A 12,574-nucleotide genomic window follows, 5' to 3' on the forward strand; every position below is an offset into this window, starting at 1 on the left:
TCTGACAGATTTCCTTTCCCCATCTTTCATTTTACCATTCTCTGACCTGTGTGTTAAATTTAATTTAAGTTCCTCAGCCTGGTTCTATTACCTTCAACTTAAACACTGGGTTGATAGTATGTATACTGATCCTAATGTGTTTCAATCACCTCCGGATCGAGTTCTAGGCAGGTTTACTAAACCTTCTTCTAGTGGTGGCATATTTTATTGGTATTATTTATTGTCCCCCCCAGATCTCACAGATAAGTCCCTAGTTCAGCTTAAATGAGAGACTGATCTCAAATGTACTTTTACCCTAAAACAGTGGTTATCTATTCCCCTTTCTTCCTTCTCCATCTCTAAATGCACCAATCATACTGAAATGCATGTCAAGTTTTTAAATAGATTGTATTTAACTCCTTCTAAACTCCATAAGATATGGCCTGCGACCTCAAAATTTTGTTGACGTCTCTGCTATTCTCATGGCTAATTTTCCAAGTTTTTTTGGGAATGTCCTTTTTGGATGGAAGTGTCCTTCTGCTCCACAGGAGGTTTCTGTCCTCCCTGAGCTCGCCTAAGGACACCTGCATTACGGTTTGACAGGTGTACCGCTCCAAACTCCCCACCTGCCACTGTCCCCGGAGCGGGTTAGGTCTTACTTTAACCCCTCCTTAGCCCTCCTACATTGGTATCCTTCCAATGTTCCTACATCTGCCTGATATGTCCTTGGTCACATTCTAGTATTGGCTAGGGCCCAACATTGGAAATCCCCTTGCCTTCTCCCATATGCAAAAGTAATTTCCTTATTCTACAACCCCTTCTTCGACTATTATGAAGTGGCTTCTATGGCATGTATATGTTACAAAGGGTAAGGGTGTCCCCCTACACATGCTACTAATCAGACCCCTTCCCCGCCTTTTAATTTAAATAAAACTCCGATGGTAGTTTCAGACGATTTATCAATATATTTTGATATTATTGGATTATTTGTTTACTGATACCTGTGGATGACCTGTCTCCCTTATGCCCCTTTTTATGTTTTTGTTTTCCCCTATTCTTTTTTTGTGTACACCTATAATATGATTTTGCATATATTCAATAAAAATGTAATGATGAAAAAATAAATAAACATGCTACAAACGGGCAGCTGACATTGCTAGCAATGATCTCTCCATGCACAAACTGGCTTTACAGAGGCAAGATGTTGTCTCCGCTGGAATCCACCATTATAGCTTCAGATGCCTTAGTAGCTTTTGGATATAATCGGCGTTAAAGATCTTCCTTGTGAAATTTGCAGTTCATTTTGATGAACATCATCTTTTCCACATTTTCAGGAAGTGACCTCCTACACAGATCACTGAAAAGGTTCCCAGGTGTGCTGAAAACTCTTTCTGAGTACACACTGGAGGGTGCCAGTTTGTGCAAGGGCCTCCTACTTTTTTTTCCTGCCAGTAGTGAAACGGACTGTCTGACATGCCTATTTGGATGCTATCATTAAAATAGTCCTCAACCATTGTTTGAATGGTGACCATATCAGATGGAGTCACGGTAGAGCTCTCATTAATTGTAGGCAATTATTTAGACCTGACCAGATGTCAAAACTTGGTTGTGATGACTGATCTGCATCACCAGTGGGTCTTTTTTTTTTAGAAAGTTTAGCTTATTCCTGGCAGATGGAGAAACTGAAGGTTGAGCCATCGCTGCATCATGTGCTGCTGACCTGACAATTTGCTTACCAACAGCTCTTTGTATATCTTTAGATCTGTGTCCATTGGGAAGAAAGACACAACGTATGACTTAAACCTAGGATCGAGCACTGTCGCCAAAATGTATTGCTCCAATTGGAAGATCCTGACAACTCTTGGATCCTGGTAAAGCAAATGATCTACAAGTCCAACATACTTAGCAAAATCTCTTCATTTCTGCTCCTCCTTCAGTTTCTCAAGCTGCTTTTCCAACAGTCTAATTAAAGGAATTACCTGACTCAAGCTGGCAGTGTCTGAACTCACTTCACAGTTAACTGTTTCGAAGGGTTTCAGCACTCTGCACAATACAGAAAGTATTTTCCACTGAGCTTGAGTACGGTACAGTTCCCCTCTTCCTATGTCATACTTTGTTTTTGGATGACTTTTTGCATCCACTCAAGCATATAAAGATGGAGTTCCACCTTGTAACTATCTCTTGGTTCAGCTGGTTACAGGGCAAATTCAACATTTCTTGCAGGTGCTGCAATATTCTACATGCACCTGCTGAATGGCAAAAATGCTCAGAAATATTACGCACCACAGAGAGCATCTCCTGCACGGCCCTGTCATGTTAAAAAAATTGCACGACCAAGGTAATAGTTTGAGCAAAACATGGGACGTGTTGGAATTCACCCAGCTGTAATGATCTCACAATATTGGTGGCATTGTCAGAAATCCCAAATACCAAGGAGAGTCCAACTGGGGTAAGCCATTTTGCAATGACTTCCCTGAGTTTTTCTAAGAGGTTGTCAGCAGTATGCCTTAGTGAAACCGGTTATACACAGAGTAGTCTGCCTCTGAATAAGCTGCTTTTTCTTAGATGCTGCTGCTGTTGGTGCCACTGAAGGCAATACATCCACCCAGAGGGCTGTTGCAGTTATGTAATCTTGCATTTGCCCTGTTCCACTTGTCCACATATCTGTGGTTAAGTGGGCAGTGGGTACAACAGCATTTTGAAGGACACTAATTAAGTTTTTTTAACTACCCTGTACAGGTTCAGAATTGCTTTTCTAGTGAAGTGGAACCAAGATAGGATTTGGTAGTGGGGACAGAGAACCTCAATTGACTGTCTAAAACCCAGTGCACTAATGGCAGATATCGGACACACATCTAATACCAGCATAGATGTTATGGCATCAGTGATCTGCTGTGCAGCTAGGTGACTGCTGTCATACTTGCTCCTCCTTGCATAGGATTGTTCAACAGTCAATTGTTTTTAATAACTACTAGTAATAGTCTTCCTGGTATCATTCTGGAATGAAGATCCACTCCCAGCAGCAGGCATAGCACTCAAGGATTCTTCTGAGGAATCCAGGATAGGGGAGGACTGAGTTAGCCTTATCAAACTGGATGCAGGACTACTTATGATTATGATTGAGGATATTGTTGATGAAGGAGTTGGTGGTGAAGATGCCCAGTGCTTGGATCTACTGTAGCAGAGAGAAGGGAGCTAGCTGACACTGGACTGCTTGTTACTTTTTTTGCCAAAGTTTCTGAATTTTGCAAACACTTTTGATGGATGTGCTGTAGATGAAGTAACAGGGAGGAGGTTCCTAGATGATTAGGGTCTCTACCTCTACTTACTCTGGAATGACAGTGGGTACAGATAGTTTGACAATTGTCCGGATTTGGGTAGAAATGATTCCACATATAAGAAGTGGATTATTTGTGCCCAGGCATGACAATGGGCTTTTCCTTATCATGGGCAACAACTGTTTCCACTGGGGCCTGATTTATACAAACAACATCCTCATCAACAACATCCTCATCATCAGCATTCTCATCATCAACACAAATATCCTCCTCATCCTGGTGAACTTCCACAGAAGCATCCTCAATTTCTATGTCAGCATGTTAACTTGTGCTGCTCATCCCCACATTTGCAGAGAATGCACAAGTAGTGGAAGGAGGCTCTTCTTTGAGTACAGTATTGGAAAGGTCAGGCTCACACATGGCACCCACCAACACACTTAGACTCTCCTCAAAGATTTGTGACATTTCTGAGTGCACAGTTGGTGCCTGTGCCTTAACGATTTTAATTTTTTTAAACGTCTATAGGGAAAATGGCTTACATCATTATAAGAGGCAGGACAACCAGTCATAAATAAAGCCTTTCCTTGCCACTTCATGTGTTGAAAGGCATATTGTCAATTTTATGTCTTTCTGCAGCTAACTTTCTCTTTGATGTTTTGTTCTTTATCACTGTAATAGATTGGTACTTTGATTTTAGATGCCCTGGCTTAAGTCCTGTATGCCCTTGGACATTGGCTTTAGTAGATGATGTAGACAGACTAGTATCGTCATGACTGGTGGCACTGGAAGCAGTTCCAGCACTAGTAAATGGTTCCTGCTCTCCTCTCAACTGATCGTTCTCCATATCAACAAACATGAATGATGTGGGGTACAGCACACATGTCAATTTGTACCAATTTTAAATATTACACTGCGGTATCAATGACCTACAGTGTCACAATATTTTTATGAATAAAAGAATAACACACTGCTCTACCACTTACAGTCACAAGATTTTGTATGAGTAAAACACTGCTCTACCACTTACAGTGTCACAAGATTTGTTCTGAATAAGAAAATAACACACTGCACTACCACTTAGTGTCACAAGATTATTTATGAATAAGAAAAGAATAACACACTTGCTACGACTTACAGTGTCACATTATTTTTTTGAGTAAAACACTGTGCTACCACTTACAGTGTAACAAGATTTTTTATGAATAAGAAAATAACAAACTTCGCTACCACTTACAGTGTCACAATATTTTGTATGAGTAAAACACTGTGCAACCACTTAGTGTCACAATATTTTTTATGAATAAGGAAAGAATAACACACTGTGCTACCACTTACAGTGTCACAAGAGTTTTTATGGATAAGAAAAGAATAACACACTGCACTACCACTTAGTGTCACAATATTTTTTAAGAAAAAGAAGAAAAGAATAACACACTGTGCTGCCACTTACAGTGTCACAATATTTTTTATGAATAAGAATAACACATTACGCTACGTCTTATAGTGTCACAATACATAGATGCTAAACTGCGGTCTGGCCGGCAGTGTCACCAAACAATAATAGCGTAGCTAACACACACAAAAATGAAAAAATTAACTTTTTTGATTATTTTTTATGGAATGATAATTTTATTTAACTTTTATTTTTTATACAGTGGGGAAGAGAATCCCTGGATTGACAGAGCACCCCTTTATGTACTGCAGCCCCAGCCCCTTTATGAACAACACAGCAGCCTAATTTTTATGTACTGTAGCCCCAGCCCCTTTATGGACAACACAGAGCACCCCTTTATGTACTGCAGCCCCAGCCCCTTGATGGACAGGACAACACAGCAGCACCCCTTTATGTACTGCAACCCCCCATTATGTACTGCAGCCCCAGCCCCTTTGTGAACACAGCAGCAGCCCTTTAGTTACTGCAGCCCCAGCCCCTTAATGGTACTACAATCCCAACCCCTTGACTGACAGGACAACAGTGACACCAGCCCTAGCCTGACAACACTGCACCCTTGAGAAGTTGAGAACACCTGCACAGACAGAGCAGCACAGAGCACATCTGTTCTGTTCACTCTGCACAGCTGCAGTGAAAATGGCGCCGATCACCGGGACCTTTATTGAATCCAAAACCCGCAAGAATCTGACAGCGGGATGATGACATTTTGCCTCGTTTTGGATTCTGAGTTAGGAGGAAAAGCCCGAGCTGGACTCTGATCCTACTCGGATCCCCTATGTTAGGGTGGGTCCGGTTCTTAGAGAACCAGACTCACTCATCTTTAAATACTAGTCACCATTAGAGAAAGTTGTAGGTAGATGGAGAGGGTGGGAATTGTGTAAAAGACTGCAGGCATCTTTGTCACTGTGTATGTTTGTTTATCAGACACTAGCTAGTACCTGCAATCCAGTGCAACAGGCTGTATGTGTATGTTTGTTAGAACTTAGTGAAACATTGTTTTTCATAGATGTGCTATATTGTGCTATATTCTTTTAAATTGCCATGTTTATGCTGCTGCTCTGTTGCTTAGTTTAGCCAGTCAGCTTGCAGCAGCCTTTGGCCAATATTGGTGAAAACAATATTGTGAGCTGTGAGGTGGTCTATATTTACTGGAAATTATTTGAAATTAACAGGGACATGCAGTCAGGGGAAAGATTCTGTGTCATAAATTTCTGCATTGCATTATTCTACAGTAAATATCAGTCGGGAGGCAGCGAGAGCAGGGGGCGGGGTTATTCCATGGGCTGTAAAAGCCCATTAAAAATAGAGGTGAAAGCCGCACTTATACAAATGCCTCATTGACATTGACATGTTTTCAGCCAACATGAAAGCACTCCTGTTAGTCAGGCAGATGTGATTGGACAGCGGATCCAGTGATGTGTGGGTGTTAGTGGCAGCAGGACCCGGTGGAGGTGCAGACATTAGCAGCGGCGGGCCCCGGCAAAGGTAGCTGGCATGGCGGCAGGCCTGGATCCGAGAGGATCCAGTCCCTTCCAGTCATTCTGCAGAGTTCAGTAGCAGTGCCAATTTCAAAAATGGTGCCTCAGCATAATTTTTTAATTCAAGATGGCCTCTGCGAGCCAATTATGGCTCGCAACGTCAACGCCCCGCCCCCTCGGCTGGCTTATATAAGCCAGCGTGAGGCAGCAGCTAGCAGTCCGCCAGTAAGGAGGAGCATGCAAAAGCTGCCAAACACAGAACACTTCAGAAGCCCTGGTAAGCGGCGGCCATGCAAAAGAGCTAAAAGGCCCCCCCTGTTATGTCATTATCCTCCTGGCTGCTTCAGCCTGGTGCTGGTTACTGTTTTATAGGGGAAACCCTAAGCTTTTTTTTAAGGGGGGTGTTAATAAGCCAGTGACTCACCAGCCATTGACCTCACCGCACGTCACTGGAAATTAATGTTATTGATATTAATAATACTATAGAACCAAAAACACATCCAAGTTACATGACTTTAGCTGTTTTTATTAATTTTTAAAGAAATCCAAAGCCAAAAGCAAATCCGAACCAAAACACTTAAGGGTGGCTTTACCAAAACACAATGAGGATTTAGAACCAAAACACGGGGGTCTGCACACATCTCTAATTTTGACAATGTCTATATTTTGACATGATGAAAATGTCGACATATAAAATATGGACATCTAGGTACAATATGTGGACATGAGTAGAACACAAACCCGATGGTTTGCATACAACTTCGATGTAAGAAGATTGGCGCATGTACAGGATCTATATTGCGCAGGTGTTCTACTGCAAGATCTCTTGCAGTTCCCCAAAGCCTTAGCCTTAATGACAGGCTTCTTACATTTGGAGGTGGGGAGTGGGCGGGGCCGCCTCCATTCTTGAAATCAGCGGCGTGTCATCCCGTTTTCTGGAAGTGCTGAGGCCATGGTCTGCACCTTCCGATTTGGCAAGGGAGCAGTGAGGGTCAATCTGAGTTTCCTCAGGGTTTGATAATAGCATATAGCAATTATTTTAAAAAGATATATTTATTAGTAATAGTAATAAATATTGTGATCAGTGCATGTTATCAATATGTCATACCTCATGTAAAGATGTATATAGTACTGACAGATATTTTTTAAAGGTTGCCCAGATGATGTATTTTGTCAGTTGTGATAGAGAGGAGGAAATATGGAAAACATGTACTGTCATGCATTTTGTTTTTATTAAAAAATATTTGCCCCTTTAGTGTTATTGCATTTATACAAGGTTATGGGTTTAGTTATGAAAGAGGGCAGGCACGCTGGCACCTGTAGTTCCACTGTAAAAAACAATAGTAGACATCTATTATTCTAGGGATGTGCAGGCTCGGATAGGTTCGAGTTTGCACGTGGAGTTCGGATTTTTCCCTCCAAAAAAACGGAACTCAGAACGAGGCAAAACGTCATCTTACATGGACGAACATCATCATTCCTGGACAAAAGACCAGGAATGATGATGTTCGTCCATGTAAGATGACGTTTTGCCTCGTTCTGAGTTCCGTTTTTTTGGAGGGAAAAATCCGAACTCCACGTGCAAACTCGAACCTATCCGAGCCTGCACATCCCTATATTATTCCCACTATTACCCCTGCACCCACGGCCTATGGGTGCAGGGAAGAGCCCCGGGCTGCAGCCTAGGCCTGGGGTGCTTAGGAGAGGGGGGATCCCTTTATTGGGATCCCCACCTCCCCTGAGATCCTCGACTTGGGCTGACTAGCTTGGAGTCTTAATGCTTTGGCCGAGGTGACCCGGTGAAGGGTTCCCCTGGCTGTGACATTACACCATGGCTAGTTTGAGTTTGGTGCTGGTTTTAAAAATACAGGGGCCCCATGCCATTTTTTTCCAGTATTTTTAAAACCGGGACTGGCACACAGAGCCCAGAGCTGGTTCATAAAATACGGGGGAACCCTACATGTTTTGTCCCCCCTGTTCTTAAGACCAGGACTGTCTCAGTAGCCCGGGGCTGATTATGCTTTAGGAGGGACCACGCGTCAATTTTTTAAAAATGAACCCTTCAAATTTATAAATTTTTACACACAAGCAGCCTACACATATCTCACTGATATGTGCAGGCTGCTTGTTCAGGAGTGTTTGGCTGCAGTCAGACACAGGAAACTCGGGAAGAAACACGATCACATACACCATCGAAAAACACGATTCTTGGTAAACTTTAGTGTTTCTGCTGCCAAAAGTCTCCCGTGTTTCAGCATTGCTGATCATGTTTCAACTTGGGCAATCTCGGACCAATCATGATTTACCCCATACAGTCTAGGTTGCACATTCTACAGGTTATGAGTAGTTATGCACGCAGGTAATAGATTTGCCCTTGCATGTAGGTAATAGATTTGCAGGTAACAGATTTGCCCTGTGAGTGGTAATACACACAGGTACTGGATATACAGATGATTGATTAGCAATGGATCTCTGCACAGGTTTTGTAAGCCCGAGATGAATACTATAGCAGTCTTGGAACTGCTCAGGGCAGCAGTGAATAAATGTACAGGTTAGCAGGCTGGAGATGATTAGCAGTGTGGGAACGTCATAGGACAGAATCTAGGAGAAGCTGAAACTGGAAACAGGAGCCAATGAGCTCAGAACTTGAGCGTCCACAATGGAATGTGCACCAGATGGCAAATACTGATACTGGAGCCAGGAACTGTTAAGGTACAAGTTGTACTGGCAATGAGCATATGCAACTGAGGGGTTTAAATAGGACAGTATGATCAGTCATTGGTGACTCTGGTTAGGTGGAGGCTAACCCCTCTGTGATTGGGAGAAACCAGTCAGCTGGGAGGTATGCAACACGAAACCCAGGAATAAATGCCAAGGTACCAGAGCAACCAGGCTCAATATTTTTATGTTTACTGTAGTGGCCAGCAGGAGCGCCCCAGCATATGAAATTATAGCGACGGGTTCGGTAAGAGGAAGTCAGAGTCCATTGTGTGACACTGCATATCATCTTCAAAATTCAAATAACAGTACAAATCAATATATAATAATTAAAAATACTGAAGTGCAAAATGGAAGGAAATGGATATAATAATAAAAACTTACCTCATAATTTTCACTTGTTGAGGTACCTCCCTTAGAATTTAAGCTCCTGCAAGCAGGGCCCTCTGTCATCTTGTTTCGTCTCTCCACTTACGGTATGCTCACTAGCTAAACCGATATGTGCAATTTTTTACATTTGTGAACCCTCTTTTGTAATGTACTGCAAAACTTTGTGACACCCTCCAAATAAATGCTATAAGTAATCTATTATGTCTAACACAAGTCCACCCTCCCCTCACAGCTCTCATTAGTTGCCAGGACACCACAGCTTCTCCTGTACCCTAGCCAACCACTTCCCCTCCTGCAGAAAATGGAGGTCCCAAAACATCCACTTTGAATGTGGTTCAGATGCTGGGCTAAATGACATAAAGCTGGTGGTGCCCCTGTCTGCCGCATACCCCCAGTCTACAGTTGTAATTTCCATCAGAGACATCATGCACGATTTCCCATATACTACTCTTGGACAACCCCCCAGCTGTGCACACTGTGAGGATCTAACAGGACCTGTACTCTGCGGCAGAGAAGGACAGGCTCTTGGCCCTGGGGTCAAAGACCGAGGGAGGACATCATTGGTTACACCTCAGATAACCTCACTTATCCAAAAAGCAGCTTCTAAAACCAATACATTTATGTAATATGGTATCCAAAATAAATGCACTTAATGTCTGTTTAAATTGAGTAAAGACAATGTTGTTAGGAGAAAGGTATAGACCCACTAGTACATATAAATCAATGTTATAGTTCTCTCCACAGTCAATGCATTGTGGTAGCAGGAAATGCGTTGGTGCACTTTAGTTGCTGGCATGCTTGTGCTTACCCTAACTCTGTACCTAGAATGTCCAGACAGGGTGCCACTTTCTGTTTCCTTCCTCCTTAGCCGGCTGAATGGGGATCCGTATACAAAGAGGTCTATGATCCTGGGAGATTGTCAGTTACTTCAGCATGATACATGGGGTGTGTATGGTATTCACGATTCATCCAACTCATTTAGGGGCCTGATTCATTAAGGATTGCTATTGCTAAAGCTTATGCAGACGGCCAATTGTTGCGTACTGCACATGCATATGCATAGTAGTGTGCTTGCGTGAAGGCACCATTGCAATTGTACTGCAATCATGGAGACCACGCAGAGTGATTGGCAGAGTGATTGGCAGGCAGTGAGCATTTGGGGGCGGAGATGGGGAGGTGGTCGGGGAAACACAGGCGTGTTTGAGCCATTTTAGCGCCGTTGCATGGGCGTGCATAAATTAGCCTTAGCGATTGTATACGCAGCTTGAGTACTCACTGTGTTCAACAAAGTTAGCAATTTCTAAGTAAGGTCAGACCTGCTGTAATTCTGCGTGAGGGGCCGATGGTACTCGATGTTATGGATGTTTATGGAGGTTTGCAAGGTATTACGGATGTGAGATGGCATTAGTGGGAGGCATTGGGCGTCTCTATGCTGGCAGTGCGACGGCATTGCGATAGTAATCATTAGCATATTTTCGCAGCAGACCTGCGTGCGATTACGGAGCTGCGATTGCAATAGCGATTTGTAATGAATCAGGCCTTTAATCAGGAGACTTTTTCAAGTATCCTTGAAAATGCCTCCACAGGATATGTATTAGATGAATAAACTGCAATAATAAAGAATGTCTACACAACTGTCTGGCATATAGGTTAAAGGTGTTTGTGAAAATAAGACTGCATTCCACCACACATGAATGTTCTTGCAATCCAATAAAATTCTCAATATAAAATAGTGTTTCCAGTTTCGAACAGCAACGTCCTGCTTCACGCAAGTGTTCTTTAGTCCATATAAACAAGCCATACAAATATTATAACAAACATGAACCACAGAAGAAAACGGAGTTCCCTCCAGCACACTGCAACAATATCAGCAAAAATACTTGAACCCTACATAATAATAGAAAATCAGAGGTATTAGTTGCATACATTTGCAAATATATGATTAAGCCAGCATCAAGGCTCCTCTATACCAGCGTCCCTAACATTCAGGGGTTCACGTCTGAGGAGCAGGGCACCCCAAAAGAATCCAGCCAAGGACCATCCCCAGGGCATCACACGAAAAAAAGGAAAAAAGGTGATAGTAAAGTGTAAAGTATAGATGTGTAAAGATAATCAATAAGTGTTCATATAGTAAGAAAGAATTAAATTTACATGAATAATAAACAAACAAATAAAAAGGTGATTTGAAAATGTATCTATGTGAGTTAAGTGATGATGCCCTTAAGAAGTCCAGCCAGATCAGCCCCGGGGGCCCCACACCCAAACGCTCACCCCAAAATAATGCTACCTAATAATAGCACCCACTCTGGGTCATATAATTACATATTAATGTACTGCATAATAACAGCACATATATAAATATATATAATCTAAGAGCTGACTCACCTAGGAGGTACCCCTGAAACCTCCAAATGGCACTATAGGAACCAGCACATCCTCCCAATGCTGGCTCCCTTCATGCCTCTCAGAACTGCAATAAAAAATATAGTTGTCGTAATTATATGACCCAGAGTGGGTGCTACTATTAGGTAGCATTAATTATTTTGAGGTGAGCATTTGGGCGTGGGGCCCCCGGGGTTGATTTGGCTGGGCTTCCTAAGGGCATCACCACTTAACTCTCATAAATACATTTTAAATAACCTTTTTATTTGTTTGTTTATTATTCATGTAATTTTAATTCTTTCTTACTATATTAACACTTATTGATTATCACCTTTTTTTTTATGTGATGCCCTGGGGATGGTCCTTGGCTGGATACTTTTGGGGTGCCCTGCGCCTCAGACGTGAACCCCTGAATGTTAGGGATGCCGGTATAGAGGAGCCTTGACGCTGCCCCATCGCTTAATCATATATTTGCAAATATGCATTACCCAGGGTATAAATATCCTTCTCTGACAGCTTTGTCGCTGTTAGGCGTCCAAGGCTCCAGCTCCCTGGCTAGCTGTCTGCGGTTCACCTGCTGATTCCTGCTGTGGTTCCAATCCAGCTCCAATGTATGCCATAGTCCAGTCGTAATCCGGCTCCAGTTTGTGTTATAGTCCGGTCCCAATCCGGCTCCAGTTTGTGCTATTGTTTGGCCCCAATCTGGCTCCAGTTTGTGCTATTGTCCAGTCCAAATTCGGCTTCAGTTTGTGCTACAGTCCGGTCCCAATCCGGCTCCAGTTTGTGCTACAGTCTGGACCCAATCTGGCTCCAGATTATGCTACAGTACGGTCCCAATCCTGCCCCAGCCAGTGCTACGTTCTGGTCCCAATCTGGCTCTAGTTTGTGCTATAGTC

Source organism: Taudactylus pleione, unplaced genomic scaffold, assembly GCF_031769625.1.
Source record: "Taudactylus pleione unplaced genomic scaffold, aTauple2 ptg000574l, whole genome shotgun sequence".
NCBI classification, from domain to species: Eukaryota; Metazoa; Chordata; class Amphibia; order Anura; family Myobatrachidae; genus Taudactylus; species Taudactylus pleione.